The sequence below is a fragment of the Camellia sinensis genome, chromosome 5, assembly GCF_055761805.1.
Source record: "Camellia sinensis isolate YWXY chromosome 5, ASM5576180v1, whole genome shotgun sequence".
Taxonomy (NCBI): Eukaryota; Viridiplantae; Streptophyta; class Magnoliopsida; order Ericales; family Theaceae; genus Camellia; species Camellia sinensis.
In genome coordinates, this window is record NC_138965.1 from 163,805,857 (window position 1) to 163,828,731 (window position 22,875).

Here is a 22,875-nt window from a genome sequence, read left to right on the forward strand (position 1 = left end):
GAGCTTTTATTTCTACCTTTTTGAAGCTTAGTTCAAGCATGTTTTAGGCCTTATTTCAGCATGTTATAGCTCTCATTTTGGCTGGTTGAGTCATTTCTTGCTTGCTTCTTACACTTGTAGTGTAATCATGCTTACTAACTTAACATGCTTGATGTTTTAACCTCTTATTCTAACATGTGTTGGCTCCACTCCAGCATGTTTTTGGCCTTTCTTTGACATGCTTAAACCGTGTTTTAAGTGGTCTTAGTCCTTTGAGATTTGCTTTGTATAGCTTTAGTGTAGTTAGCTTCACTAGCTTTGTGTTTTGAGGCCCTTAGCATGCTTTGCTTATGATGTTTGCATGATATATCATCATTTGGCATGTAATTTCAGAGCATATACATCTGTCACACTCTCACATATATCACTCTTTAATGGCTTTTGAGAGTTGTGCCTTATGTCTTTCTTGCGAGCCAACATGTGCGCATGATCTTTTACTCTTTTGTGCCTTAATTTCAACATGTTTAGGCCATTGATTTGGCATGTTTTAGGTTTGTCCATAGCTGGCTTGATCATTTGAGCATTGTATTGCATGCTTATAGTGTTGTGTCCTTCACTAGTTTCAATGTTTTGGCTCTTAACATGTTGAACATGAGTTGTTTGCATGTTATAGTCTTATTTGCCATGCCATTTCAACACTAAAAACATCTGCAACCTCCCCCAATTTCTTCATTTTTCAATTTGATTTGAGGGTTGTTTGGCCTTGAGGTTGTGCTTACGCATGAAGTAGGGTTTGTGCTCAAATGGCTTTAACCCTCTTTTGAGGGTTCCTCCTAGTCAAAGGCATAATCCCTCTCATGTCCTAAATCACCCTTTTGGTTGACCCCTCTCATTAGAGGACAATCACTTGGACTTAATCGGTTAAGGAATGGCTTGGTAATGTAAAATATATAAACAAAATTAAATCAAGTAAAACTTATGCAAGATAAGCATTTGTGTTGCATTGCATGTGTTTGGATCGGACGTTAATCCAAACACAAGAAATGTGGGACGTTTCATACTCAAAATGATGAAACGCATCACATTTCTTGGTCGTCAACACCTTTGATTATACATGATAAGGTGGAGGGATTTGTGTATTGTTTGTGCATTCACTAAGCTTGTACGAGCTTGGTTTTTAGGCCATCATGCATTAAGATGCCTGATTGGTGGCTTGAGAGCCGAGTGCCACTCTCATTTGAGCTTGAGACATGATAAGGAGGTGGCAATACATACATTTCCTTGCAAATGCCTTGTCTTGGCTCTGTTATTCTCTATTGCAGCAAAAACAACAGTTTAGGAAAGCAAGTAGCCGACCGGCCACATGCACTAGCCGATCGGCCAGTTGAAGTGGCTGGCAGGCACTTTTGGTGGCCGACTGGCCACAAGTCTATTTTTGGTGCAAAAATCTTCCTGTTTCCAAGCAGAGGCAGTCTGGAGTTGGCACAATGTTCAGAAAACCAAGGCGAGTGTAAACAGAGACAACCGACGGCAAGGCAATGGATTTTCGGGATGTCGCCAACCGAGCATGTATCTCTCCCTTACCCGCAAGGCCATTTAATTACTTTAATTAGCTAGTGTAGCTAATTATTAAGTTCAATTTGGCATGTAATAATTAATTAGCTAAGTTAGTTAATTAGTTGGTTTGTAATAATTAGCTTGGCTTAGTATAGCTTAGTTTATTTATCCGGACCCTCCTTCGAGAGGGCGCAATGTTGTAATAAGTGTGCGTGTGTGTGTGCATGTCTTCCAACCCCGCGTCTTTCTCTCTTTTATTTAACTACTTTCAAAGGTTAGATTAGGGCACGTTTTGATTAGCATACCTTATGCTTGTATGTTTGCATCATTCATTTGTATTGTATGCACCGAGGCTCGGCGCATCATTCAAACTGCATTGCAATTTCAATACACTTTCTTGAATACGTGTTTCAAAGCATGTTATCAAGTGTTGCATTCATATGCCATTTTAGATAGCCGAGCCTATTTAGTTACATTATTGCATGCGTTGCATTAGGCATCTTGTATAGTTAGCATCATATAATGTTTCTAACTAGCTTTTGTTTTGGCTTGGAGTACACTGTAAGTTTTAAGCTTTAACATACTTGCATGAGTGTGAGTGTTGCCATATTTGCCATGAGGCTATTTTTTTAAGTGATTAACTGCATGAATGCCTGTGGATGAAGGCTTTATTGCTTGATTTGGGACAATTCATCAAATGTGAGTTTTAAGCCCACTTTGCGAAGTGGCAAATCATGTTTTAAAGCCCACTTGAGGGTGGCATTTTCAAACCATTTTCGAAAAAAAGAAACATGAGTTATTTTGTCCCAATTCTCGTGATTGAGTCTCTACTTGTATGTTGTGCGCATCACATAGTAAAACTAACTAATAATCGGAATAAGAACACATGTATTTATAAAACAACATATCATGTTTAGTAGAGGCCGATCTTTGATCGGGCAAGCAGGGGTGCTCATTTCAGGACCTTCCCTTCTCATACCCAAGTTCCCGAGCTGAGACAACTTTGGTGATGACGGACACGTGGCCTTTGGCACGAGTCAGGGTTTCCTAAATTTTCTAAAATAAAATATTTAGGTGGCGACTCTATAATCTGGCAAAGCAGTCCATGTTTGGCGTTTTCTGATTCAAAATCGATTTTCTAAAACCAATTGCCAGATTTGGACTCTTTGGTGTTTATCAGTCTCACATTGTACTTTGTGAGATTAGATTCAGAACCGTGACAGAAGTCCGAACTGTAGTAGCCCTCTCCGAAAGGGGGCGCGCAAAGAAAGTCGAGTCCACACTTTGCTCCATAAAATATAATAAAAAATAGATTATTGTATGAACAGTGTCTCAACAAATCAGGTGAGGCATTGTAGTAAAGTCAAAATAAATAAAGGCTATAGAGAGTCTGATGGAACTGATATTCACAGCTTTTGCTCTTTACAATAGCTTCAAAGCCGTTGTAGAGAGGCTGATGCGGATGCTCTAAAGCTATCACGAAGTATCAATTTACTCCTCTCGAAAATGATACAATTAAACCCTTCAATAAATATACTAGTACATGAACTATAAGTTGCGAGAATAATGGTGTTGACATGGTTGCGCTACATCGCCATTAGATGGAATGACCAATTTGATAATATTCAAATCATTAATCACGCCACATATCTAATTAGATTAGATGGATAAACTACGTGTAAAGTGAAATGTCAAATTAGATGTGGTTATGATGTTAATTGTTAAATTTCCCCTAAACATTTACTTATTAGTTCGTCTTTGGCGTTTAATTTTTTAATTTTTACTCATTTACTATAAATTTGACTTTGCTAATAGTTAAATTTTACCTAAATATTAAGGCTAAATTTCACTATTTGAAGAGAATGAAATTTCGCTAGTTGAAGACAATAAAATAATTATTATTATCAAGTTTCAATTAAAATATATTAAAATTTTGGTAATTTAATATTTTAGAATTAATTAGACAACAAATTAATTAAAAATTACTACTGTTTGCATAAATTATCTAATAGATCAGGAATACCACGTATCCATGTGCCCGACTAATAGAATAATGGGTAAATTACACTTTGCACCCCTGTACTTTATACAAAATCTCACTTTAGTCCCTATACATCAAATTGTGACACTTAAACCCCCTATAATTTTGATCAAGTGTCACATTAGCCCTTCTGTTAATAGTGAGACTAATAAAAATTATCCTTTAGGGAGCTAAGTGTCACAATTTTGATGTATAGGAACTAAAGTGAGATTTTGTGTAAAGTGAAGGGGTGCAAAGTGTAATTTATCCTCACTTATTTTTCATGTGACTAACCTCTGTTAACAATGAGGCTAACAGAAAGGCTAAAGTGACACTTGATCAAAAGTGCAGGGGGTTATGTGTCACAATTTGATATGTAGGGACTAAAGTGAGATTTGATGTAAAGTGCAGGGGTGCAAAGTGTAATTTACCCTAAAATAATTTACTTTTAGTTTGGATTTTTGAGAGCCCAAAATTTTAAAAATCATTGGTAATGGTGGTAATGATTATGGAGGTGAATGATTGTAGTAGTTGAGGTGGTGGTGGAGAGGTAGTGACAATGATAATGGAATCTATGATGCTGGTAGTGAAATGATGGTATGTTTTATGGTAACGAAGACAATGATAATGAAGATGGTGATAACAGCAATGGTGGCTTGATAATGGTGGTGGTGGTGGTGACAGTGATGATGGTAGCAACAATATTGGTGATAATTGTAGCGATTGTGAGGTTATAATGGTGTATATTGATGCTTGTGTATAAATGCAATAGAAATTCCATATAAATACAATAGAAATTCCATATAAACCAAGTATAATCCAACCTCAAAAAATACAATTCCATACATAACAGAGGATTAAACAAAATTAATATCCAAAAGTTAATCTGTACTATCAAAAACTAATTTGTACCACGCCAAAAGGTAATCTGTACCATGCCTAAAAAGTAATGTGTACCACATCAAAAAGTAATTCGTACCGCATCAAAAATTTATCTGTACCACGTCAAAAGCTAAGCTGTACCACGCCATAAAACTAATGTGTACGAACAATACTAATTTGTAGACTAAAAACAATTTCTTTCGTACTTGTCAAAAAAAATCGTATCCACAATTCCATGCCAAAAACCATCTGTACAAATAAAATTAATCATTAGTATTGACTAAATATTGGCATATTTAAAATTACAAAAACAAAAACATATAAAACTCAAATATAATTAATATTTTCAAATAAATCATTAGTTTTGCATACTTGAATTTATATAAAAGAAAAATATGTAAAACTCGCACGCATATTTCAAGCAACAAGTAATAATTGCACATAACAAACCCAAGTTTTAACCAACTAATGGGCCCCTTAAACAAACAAAAAACAAAATTGACCGGTAATATCAAGCCACATATTTTGCAATGCGTGTACGACTATGCCATAGACATCTAATAAAATGATATATATATACAAGTTACAAAATATGTGCTCAAATATTTCTTTATTTTCTTTTTTTCTTACAATTAGTCAGGCATAGATGCACAGACATAGCGATTGTCACAATGCGTCCTCAAATACAAGAAGATATGCAAACATTTAATGACAAATAAGTATCAAACCACATTTTTACACTTACCTAGTAACCCTACAGCATCTCCTGCACCTTCATTGACAATAATAACCCTTTTTAAACTTTTAGCATATCTATGAACATCCAGTTGCTCACAATTTGGTTTCCCAGATATTTGAGTTGTTAAGGAAGCCTCTAAAATGTCACTTAGCCATAAAATAGAACCGCTACCACCTGCTACCAAATCAGCATATTTTGCAAGCATTTCCTCTCTATTTATCTGGATGGCCATCTGAATCTGCATTTGCCGTCTGCAATGTGGACCCTGGCACTATGTTGCAATTTAGCTATGAGACTACAAAAGGTTGATCCCTTTTATCTATATTAAGGTAACTGTGGGGACATATTTTGTGAATGACAACACGTAGCCAAGGTGACGCCGAAGTGTCAGCCGAGGTGCCACATGGCGTGGTCATGACGCCGAGGTTCTCTTGGCTAGGTCGAGGTTATCTGCGGAGATATCGAAATTTGGAGTATTCAGATAGAGGACAAGAGTCTTAGAATAAAGGAGGACCTCAATCTGGATAAAGATAGAGCTCTTAGGGGGTTTATCTTTATCTAGTTGGGAGTCTAAGATGAGCATTAAGCCAAAGTCAATTGAATCTAGGCTTCTACAGGGATCAGGTTAGTGCTGGTTATAAAAGTAAGGCACCTCGTGGGTCTAAGGTATGCTTTTTCAGTTCTGTCCAGTGACTTAAGCACTATTTGTGATCTTTGAGAGATAATTGATTACTAACTTGATCGTCGAAGTGCCTTCGGGTGGACGAACCACAGTCGGATTCTTATCTTTCTGTGGCAGGTTGTTCGGGCTTAATATATTCTGCCGGTGCTCTCTTGCTGAGTTTCCTTGTTTAGTTGTGTGGTCAAAAGTCAACACCCACAATTTGGTGCCGTCTATGGGAACGTAGGGAGAATAGATGGCCAACGACGGGCAGAAAGAGAAAGTCGGGGACGACATCCCTGGTAGTAGTGGCAAGAGCGCTGATCCTAATGTGAAGGAGGAGAACTGTAATGAAGGACCTCAGGATCAGAATCTTGGGAAAAAAGACGTCGACCAAGAGGGAGATACACTGAAGAAAGCATGTCAAGGCGGGTATTACAATGAAAGAGACCTTTAGGTATGGAAAGATAAATGCTTGAGGAGGGACGGCGAGATGAAGGAAATGGTAAACAAGTTGGCCGACCTACAATCGGTTGTCAACTTCATGATGCATAACAACGTCATACGGCCACTGCTCCCATTGGAGGACACGCCGATTCCAGCAGCCAAGAACGATGCCCAGAAAGGGAGGCAGAAAGTAATCCTAGCAGTCCCTCAGCATGACAAGGTGAAAGAACACTCACATCAGCCTTCACGGGACGTCGAGCGAGCAGAATCAATGAGATGAGAGTCTCAGAGAATGCCTCGAACCAAGGGAACTTACGTGGAGGAACATCGGCATGTTAAGGAGAATGAACTTTATTTTGACACAATGAATGAAGAGAAGTCCGAGAGGACTCATAACGACACCGGGAACAATGCACCAAAAAGGTTGAAATCCGTTGACAACCGAGCTCCTGGTCAGACTATGGAGGATCTAAGGGACTACTACCAAAGGAAGAGGTAGAATGCTGAGGTCACATCCCCCGTCAAGCCAAGGACGTTGTTCTCTGTAGAACTGGATAGGTTTTAGGCCCCGAAAAGGTTTCATATGCCTAGATTCTAGATATATAACGATAAGTCTGATCAGAACTTTTACGTCGACTTACATTTGAACTCAATGGCACTGTATACCGGGAACGAACCGTTGCTTTGCAAGGTGTTCCCCTCATCCTTTGGGGAAATCACATCAGATTGGTTTCACTAGTTGCCGAAACAAACTGTGAAAAGTTGGAAAGGCCTGGCCAAGATGTTTATGGCCAAGTTTGTTACAAACAAACTGCAGCTGTTGAGGGTAGACTCCTTGATGGCTTTGAAAATCAACGAAGGTGAGAGCCTTAGGGCTTATTCCAAAAGGTATTATGAGGTGTTCAACCGAATACCAGGGTGCAATCAGGAGTTAGCGGTCGTATCTTTTAAGAATGGCCTGAAAAATGATTGTATGCTTCGAAAATCACTGGCAAAGACTCTGTCGAAGAGTATGGAGGAGCTCATGGCCAGGATCGAGAAGTATGGGAGAGCGGAAGAGGATACGCCAAGAACAAAGGTGTCAAAACAAGAGAAGAGTAACAGCTCGCCGAAGCGAGGTCGAGGTAATACAAATTTTAATAAACAATAAACAAGATTGAAGGCTGCACAAGCAGTCACCACAGTGTTCCGGATCCCAGTTTATAAAGTCCTAGAAAGGATTAGGAACCAGCCGTATTATAGAGCACCAGAGAAGATTCTTGGCAAATTTATGGGAAGAAGCCTTAGGACGCATTGTGCCTATCATAATGAAGATGGACACCTAACGCAGGGTTGTAAAGCCTTGAAGGCGCATTTGGAAGATCTGGTCAGACAAGGTCACTTAAGGGACCTAGTAGATGAAGCCCGAACGAGGGAAGAACAGGCAAGGCTACCCCAAGCACCGGTAGCACCACCTCCACCAGCACCATAACTAGACAGACCTCGAGTGATCAATGTGATTCACTCGAGGGTTAATGAGAATGAGGTACGTGGGGAGACTTAGAGGGTGAAACAACTACAACATGTGTATCAAGTCCAACAAAAGAGGCCTAGAACAGATGAGTACCAGGGACCAATGGTGTCCTTTACAGAAGCCGACCTAGACATGGTGTAGGATCCACACAACGATACTCTGGTGGTATCCCTCAAGATTGGAGAATGCCAGGTAAGGTGCATTCTAATTGACCAAGGCAGTTCTTGTGACATCATGTATATCAGATATTACAAGGAGCTCGGCCTTCATCGAGATGATTTGGAGCAATCTAATAGCCCAATGGTCGGGTTCAATGGAATGCCGACATGGCCTTTGGGAGCAATAAATTTGGAGGTGTAGGTAGGCACTAAGAAAGTAAGCATAGAGTTCACATTAATTGACTGGGAAGGCTATGGTTACATGCAATAAGGGTTGTTCCCTAAATACTGCACCAGCTGTTGCAGTTCCCAACAAAGCATAGAATTGAGGAGGTTAGAGGGGATCAAGTGCAGGCAAAGAATTACTCCATGGCAGCCATGAAATCTACCTGCAACGTACGAGAAGCAGAAACAGTAGAGATTGAGGATAGGGACATAGAGGTCTTGGATGATATCGGCAAAGAGCCGGCCGACAAAAGTGAGGAAGCCTTAAAGAAGATCCTGGTCCAACAAGGGAATGAAGAGCACTTCTTCCTTCTCGGCTTAAGTTTGGCCGAGGAGAAGAAGAAAGAATTAGAGTCATTCTTGTGAGCAAACATAGAGGTGTTTGCTTGGACGCCTTACGAGATACCTGACATTAACCCCGAGGTCATATGCCACAGACTAAATGTAGACGGATTGGCTAAATCTGTCATTTAGCGAGCAAGGAGGCAAACGTTGGTCCATGTAGAGGCAGTCGAAGAAGAAGTGGACAAATTGTTGGAGGCTAGAGCCATTCATGAGGTAAATTATCCCACTTGGTTATCAAACACAGTTGTTGTGAAAAATAAGAATGAGAAGTGGAGGGTCAGCGTGAACTTCACTAGCCTAAATAAGGCTTATCCCAAAGACAGTTTCCCACTCCCCAAGATCGATCAATTAATGGATGCCACTTCAAGGCATGGAAGGATGAGCTTCTTGGATGCTTACAGGGGGTACCATTAGATAGCAATGTACCCCCTGATGAGGAGAAGACTGCATTTATCATCTCAAAAGGGCTGTATTGTTACAAAGTGATGCCTTTCAGGTTGAAAAATACAGGAGCAACCTATCAGAGGTTGGTGACCAAGATGTTCAAACATCTGATTGGCAAAACAGTGAAAGTATATATTGATGACATGGTTGTGAAGACCAAAGAACCTGAGAATCACCTGGCAGACTTAAAGGTAGTTTTTGATATCCTTATAACATATCGGCTCCGACTCAATGCTTCAAAATGTGCATTTGGAGTTGAGTCTGGTAAGTTCCTGGGATACTTGGTTACCAGAAGGGACACTGAGGCAAGCCCAGATCAAATCAAGGCTATCCTGGACTTAAAAAGCCTAATGTCGGCAAAACAAGTGCAGATGCTAATAGGAGGGCCGTAACCTTCAATAGGTTTATAAGCAGAAATTCAAATAAATGAAAACCATTTTTCAGTTTATTAAAGAAGGCCACAGATTTTTTATGGACATAGAAGTGCGAAGTCGCCTTGGTCGACTTGAAGAAGTACCTGACAACAGCTCTAGTTTTGTCAAATCTAGTACCTGGAGAGGAGCTATTCTTATGCTTGGCCGTTTCAGAGCATGTAGTGAGTGCAGTCGTAATCAGAGAAGGGAAGAGAGAACAAATGGCAGTATACTGTGTGAGTAAAACCCTAGCAGGCACAGAGACCAAGTACTTACCCCTGGAAAAGTTAATACTAGCCTTGGTGATGGCTTCAAAAAAATTGAATCATTACTTCCAAGCCCACAAGATTGTGGTGTTGACTGAACACCACTTGAAGTCCATGCTACAACAAGGAGATCTAATAGGCAGGGTAGCTAAATGGGCAGTGGTATTGGGCCAGTATGATTTAGAGTTTAAACCCAGAATGGTAATTAAAGGCCAGGTTATGGCCGATTTTGTGGCCGAGTTCACACCTGGTGCCATCCCACGTCGGGTTCCGGTGAGCCGCCGCTTGGGTGTCCAGGGGAACAAGAGGAGACCCAGTTGGGAATGAAAAACCCCACAGCAGAACAGAAGAAAGAAGAAAAATCCAAACCCTATGATATTTACATTGACGACTCATTCCGCCTGTTTGTTTATGGAAGTTTAAACCGTTAAGGAGCGAGGGCAGGAGTAGTGTTGGTATCACCAAATGGGCAAATGCTGGAACAGTCTATCCATTTGGGGTTCAAAGCCTCAAACAATGAAGCAGAATATAAGGCACTAATTGCAGGGTTGAAAATAGAAGCAGCAATGGAAGCCGACGAGGTAGTAGTCTTCTATGACTCCTAACTTATTGTGAACCAGGCAACAGACGAGCATGTAGCCCGAGATTAAAGAATGATAGCCTATGTCAAAGAAGTTGTTAGACTACTAGCCTTGTTTCAAGATTGCCGACTACAACAGGTTAGCCGAGATGACAACAGCCATGCCGATGCCTTAGCTAACCTGGCTAGTGCAATGAAATTAAGGAAGGCAAGGACAATAATGGTTGATTATTTGTCAGGCCCAAGTGTGGAACCACTAATCACAGCATATGAAGCAATGTGTATGGAGATGGGTTCAAGTTAGATGGATGCAATAGTGATGTTTCTTAGGGACGAAATCCATTAGAATAGATAACTTTTAAGTGTCGTCGTCCAACCAAGGTAATAACCTCGGTTGCAAGCTAGGTTAACTTGCTATTTGTACTGGTCACGGACGGCGGCCTGCCCTTCTTCGTAAGCCTTTTCATTGGCCGCCTTGACCTCGATTTCCTTGGAGTCAAGGGCCTCTTAAAGCTTAGCCTCTAAGTCAGCTGCCTTGGTCTTGGCAACCTCAAGACTGGCTTTGGCAACCTTGGCTTCAGCATCAGCCATTTTAGCTTTTTCCTCCGCCAAATCCTGAGTAACTTTGAAAGCCTTGGCTTGATCCAGTAAAGCTCGATTGTTGGCTTCGGCATGATTGAGTGAGGTGAGGAGTTTGGCAGCTTCCTTAGTCTTATTTGCCAACTCCTTCCTTGTCATCTCAGTCTTGATCGCATATCAATGAGCATACTGGATAGCCTGCAAGAAGTAAAACAGATTAGTGAAATTTGACTAAGTATAAGAAAGACTGTAAAAGAGTAAGTAAGGAGGCTTACCAAGACTGAGTGTTGCATCATAAGGCTGAAGTTTTCATATTCATTCAATTCAGCCATACGATTCATATTTTCTAGTAAAAGAATAGCCATTGACAAGGCTTACCGACTTCAAGATTCATAGCGTTGTTGCCAGCTATCAGGGGTCTGTCATCCACCATGACCTCGGGAGCCCAGGTCATATTGTGAAGGAAGCTGCGGCTACCCTCAGGATGGTCAGACCTCGACCTTTTGGGTGGTTGGGAATCTGATGCATCGGCCTCGGTTGGCCTCTTCTCGGCGGCCGTTTGGCTTTTCTCTACCTCGGCCAATTTCGAGATCAGCACAGTGTCCTTAGAATCAATCTGAGTCACTATGGCCTTAGCCTTGGCCTTGTTTACTTTTTTCAACTTTGGCTTTGATTGGGAAGGAGAGAACGAGGATTGCACCGTCATAACCCTGGGGATACTGGCAAGGAGATCCTCAACGATGGCTGGTTTACAGCCCATTTCATCGGCAGTGGAAGCAACTGTTACTTTGGTGCCAAAGTGTATTGCTGAAAGGGCGGTTAGAGGATTGGCTGGGTCGTAAGCCGATGCCTCAGAATATTGGCGTTTGCGGCTGCGAGTTCTGCCGGCAAGGGCAGAGATTAGAGCTCGGCGTCGGCGTTGGTGTTGGCGCGGGGACGGAGGAATAAGTTGAGGAGCAGAAGTAGATAGTTGCTCAGCTAGGTCAGAGGTAGAGGCCTGATCTGGCCTTGGAAATGAAGTTGTTGGTGGAGTTGTGGTAGAATAAAGGGTCTTACTTTAGCGTGGAATGTCAGGTAAGGCCGACTTGTATGTTGGTATGTAGTTCAGTAGAAGAGGCGCCTTGCACTTCTGCACAGGGAGATCTAACAGCTTCTTTAGATCTCGGCTGGGAACAAATGATTGTCGAAATCCCTTCGCCGACTGAGGAAGAACTGCAGAGAACAAAAAACAAACATTATAAGAGATGAATAAACTAGCAAGCCTTAACCAAAATGGAATTTCAGTACCAATGACTAAGTCTTACCATTACCCTCTTTAAAAACTGTTCGGCTCAGAGGATAGAGGTGGTCATCAGGTGAAAACTCCTAGTTGCCCAAGACGATGAAGTAATCATCTCCAGCACCTTTGTTGGAGCCTGGGAGGTCGACTATTAGTTTAAAGGTGGTGGATCTGAGCTTGAGGTAGTATATGTAGCCTTTTTCAAACTTAAGGCCACACATGGTATGGCAGAATTGGATATTGGCTAAAGTAATCCTAGCTTTTTCTCGGTGTGCTAGTTCAATTATGTTGTTGATAACCCTATACGAGTTAATAGCTAGCTGCATAGGGTTGAGCTTATAGTAATGAAGGACCTCCCTAAAGAGAATGTTTAGAGGGAACCGAAGTCCACACTCTATAAAGGCCACTATTGGGAAAGGCATGGAATCCCCATCAGGCATGATAGAGTCCTCTTCCCCAGCCAACCTGCGTTGAACATCGGCTGGGATGGAGAACTCTTGACGAAAATACTCTGTTTTTCCTAGAGTATTTACTCTCCACCTGAACATACCCACGATGTCGGCTAGTGAAGACTGGGGCAAAATTTCAGAAAAGAGTGGTTATATGAGTTCAAAGACCTCGGCTAAAACCTAAGCTGGGACCAGGGCAAGGGTTTTTGAAGATCTAAGAGGGATTTTGTCATGACCCGAACCCGCCCCCGTGGGTTAAGGACATAACCAGCCAGTAATCATGAGATTACCTACGGCTTCAAACCAAACCAAATGTATTTTAATAGAGTTAACGGGGGCCAAATGGAAGTAATTTAAAACTTTGTCCATAGAGCTGTGCTTACATGGCACATCATAACAAACCACACATATGTACATTAATAACTCACAACAGAAGTACAGTACCATAAAGTTCTGTACATACAGGATCATCCAAAACTAAGTCAACCCATGAAAACTATATACAGACATGTTCAAAGACTTCGCCAACATGACAACATAAAACAAAATGACAAAAGGCGAAGACGAGTCTCGGGCGTGAGACACAAGGGCTGATTCTTCAAAACCTTTGTTGTTCTACACATACTTCACTGGGGCTGGGTTTGGACTTCTCTTGGCTCACCTACAAACACATGAATGAGCGTGAGCGATAGCCCAGTGAATAATATCAAATAAAAGAGTTATACGAACGGTACGTAGAACAACATGCTTCAAACGGCCTTGGGCCCAATTCATATTTCTATTTAACATATATATATATATACACAATTTAAGTCAAGTGACTATGGTTCCAAACATACTGGCCTTTGGCCTATTTATCTTCCATTTGTCAAACTGGCCTTTGGTCCATTCAGATTTTCATGTCAAACTGGCCTTTGGCCCATTTAATTTTCATGTCAAACTGACCTTTGGCCCATTCAACTTTCATTCATGTCAAACTGGCCTCTGGCCCATTTATTTATTCATATCAAACATTTGTCCGTAATTCAAACTAACAAACTTATAAGGCTTATAAGGAGATAAGCAATTGGACAAATGACAACTTCAAAATATCGATATTACTCACAGTGATCGGTTGGTTGGTTTGCCCTAGAGCTCGACCCTACACATTCCATGAACACAAAAGGGTCACAAACAATTCGATCCGTTCTAAATTCACATTTTCCTCTTTAGGCTTCATTCTTATCTCTTTAACTCAATTACAATGCTCAATGCATACCTAAGAGTACTTAGAAATGAAAGAGAATAGAAAACTAAACACAAGATGTCTTTTCAAAATTTCAGAAAGCAGGGTCCCCGCTCGAGCGTGGACTTCCCCGCTCAAGTAGACCCTTGAGGCCTGCAAAAGTACTGAATGCATCAAAATTACGCTCAATTGTGAACTCTGGCGCTCGAGCGGAAGGCCTCTCTACATGGCTCCCTGCTCGAGCGGAAACCATGTCTGCAAAAAATACTGGGAACACGAATTTCACGCTCGAGCGGCGGTTTCCCCGCTCGAGCGGACATCAAAATTCTGGAAAATCCAGAACATGTTCTTGAGCTTCAATTTGATGTTTAAAGGTTCCAAATGCATGATTTTGGCTCAAACTTCACATATACATATTCTAACATGATATAAACACCAAATTACAACCCAATAAAGCTCAATTTCATGAATCAAACACATGAATGTCTCAAATTAACTCAAACTCATCACCCATACATTAGATTCAAACATGCAAGACTCAAACTCCCATGATTTGCACTTGCATGTAAAATATACACAATATCCTCAACTTAATTGGTGAAGAGATGATCAAGTACATGGTCTTAAACCAAAATTTCAACATGGATCATACACATTGTGCTCAAATATGGAAATTCATGGTAATTTCTTACATGCATGTGTTTTAAGACTTCAAATTCAACAAAACCAACTCAATTTCCTTATAGTCAAACTAACTCATGTTCTTGGCCATTAATCAAACTTGAATTTACAAATTACAAAAAAAAATCCATGAGTCAAGGGTTGATTACTCACCTAGGAGCCTTAATCTTCTCAATTTCTAGTTGACTCTTGAGTTTAACTTCCCAAACTCACAAACCTTGAGCCAAAACATGCAATCCTTCCTCTTTCCCTCTCTAGCCGACCCTCTCTTCCCTCTCTTAGAGTTGATATCAGCCAAATGATTTTAAAGAGAAGGAATTAAATATAATAAGGCCCTTATAAAGCCCCACTAAGTCACATTATTTTAATATCAAATAATTGAGCACTTAATTAGTCGTTCTAAATCTAATTATTTTGATCCAAATCAATTTTCAATTAAATTTCACCGTAGGCTCTAAAAATTACGCTAATCACAATGGCGCAATCAATTTCGAGTTCTGTGGCCAATAAGGCCTTCAATTTAATTTCCAAAGCAGATAATCAAATAGATATTCCTACAGTGAACAGATAGAAATTCAAAACCACATATTTTCACATAATGACACTCAAAATCATATTAAACACATAATCATACTCATATAAAGGACCAATTAACATATTACGAAACAGGGATATCACAGATTTGTTTCAATTTTTCTAAGGAATGTGATTTCTATCAAACCCCAAACCTAAGACTATACGGAAACAAGAATCAAGGGCAACAATCTGGAAACAAGTCAAAACAAAAAAAAAATGATTCAGAGTTAAGAAAGTAACATTTTTCAAGAACACTGAGTAAGTGTGTGCAGATGTGCAAAAGTCAAGAGCAGTGATAAACTACTAAAGTATCAAGTATATGAACAATGCGTATGTGTGTATATAGACATAGAGACAGATTGAATAAGCACAAAGTCATAAACAAGCATGTTTGATACCTTAAATGCTGAAATTCACAACACAGATGAAGATTCAAGAAGCCAGAAATAACTCATAAGATGAAAAATAGAAAATAGATTCAATGGCAACGTGTGAGACAATTGAACAAACACAATTAAAATCATATGGCTAAGAACAGTACAAGTTATTTGAAAGAATGAACAAAGGAACGAAAAGGAATCGAGGACTTACCGATTGGAGCCAAAGAAAGAGACGCCAGAATGAAGATCGCTGGAGTCAGACGACGTGAATAATTAGAAGCAGATGACGAAATGCTCACCAGAGGAGATGACTGAAGTAATTGCAGGAGCTTCAAAGCACGAAAATGGAGGATTTGGGAGAGAAACGTTAGATAGAGAAAATTGGTTGTAAATTGAATACTCAAAAGTGAAGAGATGGAGAACAGAGAGAGAGGGAGACGTTTTGTTAAAATTGTGAAAATGCAGCAAACCATAATGATCTGCCTTGGACGATGTGTCTGTCAAGCGGCGTGTGCAGAAGCAATGCGACCTGATAGCGCGTGTCAGGTACAAACCAATGAGGAAGTGACGCGTGGAGAAAACAGTTAAGTAAACTGTGCGTGACAGCTCATGCGCAGATAAAACTCTTGGAGTTCTTGATTATGAAACAAAAACCCCGACTAAGGGAGCGATCTCGGTTAAGGAACTTGAAGAACTTGGTTCTTGGTTCTTGGTCATTGATAAAGTAGACTGCAGAGTCTTGGTCATTTAAAGTCGATGGGTGATGATCTCAGTCATAAATGATAGAGTAAGTATTAGCCAATGTGCTATGTAGGCAAATGATGTAGGTTCTATCACCTCAAGATGTCGAGGTAACAGAACCTAAGCGGCAGTTGTGGGGACATATTTTGTGAATGACAACACGTGACCAAGGTGACGCCGAAGTGTCAGCCGAGGTGCCACGTGGCGTGGTCATGATGCCGAGGTGCTCTCGGCTAAACTGAGGTTATCTACGGAGATATCGGAATTTGGGGTATTCAGGTAGAGGACAAGAGTCCTAGAATAGGGGAGGACCTCAGTCTGGATAAAGATAGAGCTCTTAGGGGGTTTATCTCTATCTAGCTGGGAATCCAAGATGAGCATTGAGCCAAAGTCCATTGAAACTAGCCTTATACAAGAATCAGGTTAGTGCTGGTTATAAAAGTAAAGCACCTCGTGGGTCTAAGGTACGTTTTTTATGTTCTGTCCAGTGCGTTAAGCACTATTTGTGATCTTTGAGAGATAATTGATTACTGACTTGATCGTTGGAGTGCCCCCGGGTGGACGAACCACCGCCAGATTCTTATCTTTCTGTAGTAGGTTGTTCGAGCTTAATCTATTCTGCCGATGCTCTTTTGCTGAGTTTCCCTATTTAGTTGTGTGGTCAAAAATCAACACCCACGATAACAATTACTGGAGAGCTTAGAGCTGGGTATTAACAAAATAGTGATCATAGTTACACTCCAATCCATTTACATGCTGACACACACACACAACATGAAAATGGCAAATCCAGTAGTGGACTGCATGGAACTTGCTGCGTCTCTGATTCTGCCTTAGGTTACGAATTGTCCCAAAACTTAAAATTGTTAGGAAATAGGTCTAACAATGTATATCAAGCTATTTAATAGCCTTTCTTACATTCAACCCCATCTTTCTTGCATATGGGGATGTAAATAAACAAACATAGAGAGTTTTCAATGCAAGCGAGAGAAGAAAGAATGCAAATGGGGACCCAAGACGTCTCCCAAAATTAAGCTCTGATACCATGTTAACTTACTAATGTCCCAAAAATTTAAGCTGTTAGGAAATGGCACAACGATGTATATCAAACTATTCAACAGCAAGATCTAGCCATTTTGCAGTCATTTTTCCAAATGTTACAGCATGTGATTTTAGTCACATTACAAGTGCCACTTACCTATTGCTGCTCTCCTAGAAGACTATCTTGATCTCCATTTCCAGATGCATTAAACAGCTCCATTTTATTACTTATTAGAGATCTGGTAAATATCTGAAGCAACACCTTCCTTTTTTTAAAAAACCTTATTATAATATTGTAGCCTTTTAACATATAGCATATTTTTTACTCTAAAAACCTAATAGGTAGCTTCTCAAACTAACAAGGAGCTTCTGTTCTAATTAAACATTGTGAGAGAAAGTGTTTAGGCTTACTAAAGCTTTCCCCAGTAAAGTTGTACTTGTACATTCAAGTTGTAGGATGTCTAAAAATTCTAGAGCATTAGTGGCGTCACCAAGTATAAAAATTCCAGTTCTAACAGATTTGAATTAAATAATGAGGCACAGACAATTTCAGTCTGTTGCACTTCAGTGCACCTTTAACTGGATGTGAGGGGCATTGCTATGATGATAACTCTTCATAACTACAAGGACCTGACATTCTCCACAGAAACCTACAATCAAGCCAAAGGACCTTGTCTTCTCAATAGAAAGTTTCAATAAAGGACAGTGATAATATGAGATTTAAGTTTCTTAGTCTTGCTATTCATGCTACATAAAGGGTTCCTCTTCCCTAACATATTTTAAAAAGGATTTATCAGTTTTAAATGGCTGAATGTGTAACGGTGCTTATTTAGTTTTATAACAGTTATGAGATACCTTTGTTATACTAATATAACAATTTGTTAAAACCTTCTTAGGGAAGATAAGCTAGTGGAGTGTCCTAAAGCACTTAAAGTAAGTGTTAGAATAGAACCAGATGCAGACCTTGGTCCAGTGATTAGCAAACAGGTGCGTACATGATCCAGAACTTGATCATTATGCCTGTATGGCTAGTTTGGTAAATAAAAAAAAAATACTGAATTGAGTCATTGAGATTACACATATTTGACGGGTAAAGACTCTCCTATTTCTGTAATGACTATGAGTCAAACTTAGAAACTGAGAATATTTAGTAACTGCAAATATTCTAGACTAGTTATGATTATGACTTCCAATTCTATTTCAACTATGATAAAAAAACTTTGATGACTTCTAATTCTAATCCAACCATGACACAAATTCAAAATAGGAAACTTTGACATTTGTTTACCACTAAGACTATTTTAGACATAATAAAACCTCTATATAATAACCCATTTAATAACTTATCCCAAAATAAAAACCCATAGGCGAACCCTACAACTCATGTCCAACAAATATTGAAATTACCATAATATTATTAATACCCTTACTACTAAAACCTACTATAATTAGAACAAATTCAAATAAAGACTCAAAATTATTCCAAACTTCAATTCATAATCTCTTAAACATGCTTTATGTGAAATTTCAGATTTTCCCTTTTTCTTCTTTCCATGCTCGCCATCACATATTGCCACATATTTAGGACGGAAGATTAATCTAATGAGCACACAACTACATTGGAATGGCTAAAAATGAAGTTCAGTCATTTAACACATACTACAAAATTACATGTTTTAGGTATGGCTACATTATCTACACATCTTTACCAGCTATGATAACTCATCTCCAAATGTAATAGAACAAAGAATGTTATCAATATTTTAATAAACCAATAAAATAAAATAAAATAAAACATGTTATCAACATTACCAGAGCAGTTTCTTTTTCATCCTCCCAGGAATCCTTCACATCATTTTCATCCACATCTTTGTCATCCCATCTATTCTTCGGTTACTTCTTTTTTAGAGGAGGTAGAATTGGCTCGTCCTCTATAACAATCACAAATAATTCCCAAAATCATTAGTTTTCTCGTTCTTCCACAAGAACAATTAAGATAAAATAATAATAATAATAATAATAATAAAGGTCACAACATTTTTTTGGAACAACTAAAATCTTGAAGGCAAGATGCCAAAAATCATGTTCCTGCATCAAGGTTCCACAAAATATCATCAACATCAACCAAATTTTTAAACCTTGCTTCGTTGTGAATGTTCAGGCTCTGAGTGCCCCATACGTGTAGGTTTATATCTAGTATCAACTAACATCCAATGCAGAGCACACTAGCTATTTACGTCACTGGCTTATTTTAAAACTGGGATAGACATATTTTAGAGGGCTCAAAACCAATTTTTTGCAAACCCAAAGGTCTATTCATGCTTCCTACAAAAATAAATAAAACAAAGACTGCAACATATTTAAATTCATTTTACAAATTACAAAATCACTACCACCTATTCATTTCCCTCCATCTAAATCCTAAGGATCAAGTCTCTTCATTCACCCAGGAATCCACAAATGGAATTGTCAGTTCTTGTATTATATAGTAAGGTAAGTACATAAACTAGTTAAGGTTTTACTTTATTTAACATTTAATTTTCTGTGGATATGAGGTGTTGTGCCATTATATGCAAAATGTACAAAGAGCAATAATAGGTAGTGTAATGACTGATAATGATTTCTTTCACAATCACATTCCTAAAATTGCGGTCTGTTCTTCAGATTTTATGAATTTTGTAAAACTCTATTCTTTGAAAATTAAATTACAATAATATCCACAACAATAAATTTCAATTGTCCTAAATAAAAAATTTCAACAAGAGATCACCTAGCCTTAAGACAGTTGAATTTGTGAATCTACACCAGTAAAATATAGTGAAAGAAATTCAAAGAACAATAATCTATCCACATTGGCATGATATGCACTCAGAAAACAATAACCAATTTCACTTGCAACTCACGTATAGGTAAATCTTGTAGAACATTAGATGCATCTAATTTGCATAAGCTAGTTTCATGGCACAAGAAAGCATATATTGAATTAAAATAGTCAACAAAAGAAAAGCCTCAAAAGAATGAAAAAGACGTGACCCTTAGAGGTCTGCTACACTTTTTGTTCTTCAATCATCCACTCGATCAGTTGCATATCTTTCTTGAAATCACAAGTAAACAGGAATTTTTCACACCTCAAGCCATGTGTTTTGGACTTAATGCTCTACAATTATGAGATTATTAGGCAGTTGTGAGCAGGAATTTTCCATACCTAAAGCCCTCGACCTATGTTCTTTGGACCTAATGCTCTACAATTATGAGATTACTGGGTAGTTGTGAACAGGAATTTTTCATACCTCCAGCCCTTCACCCACGTGTTTCACCTAATGCTCTACAATTATGAGTTAGTGGGCAGTTGTGAATAGGACTTTTTCATACCTTAAGCCCTCAACCCATGTGCTTTCAACTTAATGCTTTATAATTATAAGATTATTGGGCAAATTAACTCACACATCAACTTAAAATAGTTTCGCTTAGAAAGTATCATCTATCATAACCAAAGTAATAAAAGAAATAATCCTCAAGCAACATAGTTTGATTACAAAATAACACATATTATGAATAAAACTAAAAATGAAAAATATAAACTAACATGGAAGGATATTATGATATTTGTAAACGAGGCCATAATCAATGAATAACATGGTTAAGCCAAGCACTTGGAGTCCTAACCTTTTTGAACACCCATTCAATTTCCTAGTTTTGCACACCATCCTCCCAAATTTATATAAACGCAAATCAATTCAACCAAAATTGAATTGGAGTTCTATAAATCAAAACTTCTTTTTTTTTGGGATAAATAGTTTTATAAATCAGAACTTTAATTTCAACTAGTAAAATGTTACTATGTTATAGAATTAAAAAGACATACAATACTCCATCAAGCTTGGAAACTGAAATGTTGCAAAAATAAAGCCATTAAATATTGCCCCAGTCCTCCATCTAACTGTGCTCTTTAGGAAACAAAATTTACAATTTGGATCTCCTTTTATCTTCAAGACAAAATGTAAACCTGCTTTTGCAAATATGCAAACAAAGAAATGATTGGATAATGGACTGCAATGCTAGAGGCAAACTATAACATAACATCAACAACATAACTCAAACAAAGAAAAAAATGAGTTAGGAATAAAACTGTCTTCAATTTGGAAGGGGGAGAGAGAGAGAGAGAGAGAGAGAGGACAAGATCGACAAAGAGGGAGAGAGACCGATAGCGACAGAGAGAGATAGATCGAGATCGATAGAGAGGGAGAGAGACTGACAGCGACAGAGAGAGATAGACCGAGATGGATAGAGAGGGAGAGAGACCGACAGCGAGAGAGAGTGAGAGAGACTAAGATCGATAGAGAGGGAGAGAGACCGACAGCGACAGAGACCGAGATCAATAGAGAAAGACCAATATCGACAGAGAAAGAGAGAGACCGAGAGCGACAGAGAGAGAGAGAGAGTGAGAGAGAAAAACCTGTGATTTGTGGCGGTGGCGGTGGTGAGCGACGGTGGTGAGGAACGGTGTAGACCAAATTATATTCGAATTGACCAGAACAACCAAGACCATGGGTTATATTTCACTGTATATTTGAATTGATCCATACATAGATACTATATGTAGACCAAATTATAATTGAAAATGAAGAAAACCCACCTGAAGGAAGTTGAAAAGGAGTGCTCTGCTTAGGTATTATGGTGTGACCCCTAGCTGATGCTGCTTTGGTATTCTATTTTCATGCTGTTGGTATTCTGATTAGGGAGGTTTAAAATACCGTCCAATCCACTAAAATCGCATCGATTCACATCTATCTGTATCATTCTAACCGTTAACTGTGATTTAAATTTTAAATTTTATAATCCGCCAACCGAACCGAACCGCTCCGCTCCGCTATAGTTAATACATATATATTTTTTAACCTCCAATGAAATATCAATGTAAAAATGAGTGTGAGAGAGATTTAAGATATAAAATTTATTATAAATTATTGGTTATATATATGAAACATATTATTTAAAATTACATTGTGTTATATATCTAAAAAATATTATACAAATTAGTATTATATATTATGCAAATGTATGATAATTAGTTAGAATATTCTTCAATTTGCCAATCTACCAAAAACCGCCCAAACTGCAAATTGTCAATCTGCTAATCCGCCAATCCGCCATTCGATTTATAATTTTACTCTTAAATCGCCCGAACCGCACCACGCACACCCCTAATTTTGATGCTGTTGCTCACACCTGCCACCATATTTTTTCATTTTAGCTAGAAATATCAAAAGTTATTAGCTAGAAAAAAACCTGGTGTATCAAGAACTATCACGGTATAAAACGAGATGTTTCTTGTGACCTATTTAAGCTTGGAGTGCTAATTGATGCCTATTAGTTTGTTTCATTTGACTATATGTATTTGAAAATTATACTTTATAGTAAAGATGCATTGAAGATGGTTTCTTGATTAACAACATTTAGTTGCAAACATTGCATAGACTTTATAGAATCTGGCATCATTTCTTTAATTATTTAAGTTAATCCAATATAAGGCAATATTATTTGTAGAATATCAATATGTAGTCAAGAGGAACATTAATTATTTCTCTCAGTGGGATTTGTTACACTTTTTCAGGGATATTATTATTTGGCACCTTGTTGCTCTCACGTCATCCTAACAACCCCAAATCATGGATACAGGATAAGGAAACAAATA

At 38.7% G+C, this 22,875-nt stretch overlaps 1 long non-coding RNA gene across 2 annotated transcripts; it reads right to left on the reverse strand.

Annotated features, from left to right (window-relative positions):
* Window positions 1–4,334: 4,334 nt before the first annotated feature.
* LOC114267444 (uncharacterized) lies at window positions 4,335–21,892 on the reverse strand. Of its 2 annotated transcripts, none has more exons than XR_003630943.2 (4): window positions 21,817–21,892; window positions 21,046–21,186; window positions 18,993–19,111; window positions 4,335–4,687 (listed from the first exon to the last, which is right to left on the reverse strand). It is a non-coding gene; the product is annotated as an uncharacterized LOC114267444 (long non-coding RNA). The 2 variants fall into 2 exon arrangements; XR_003630942.2 differs by having other exon boundaries at window positions 21,637–21,861.
* Between the last annotated feature and the right edge of the window lie 983 nt (window positions 21,893–22,875).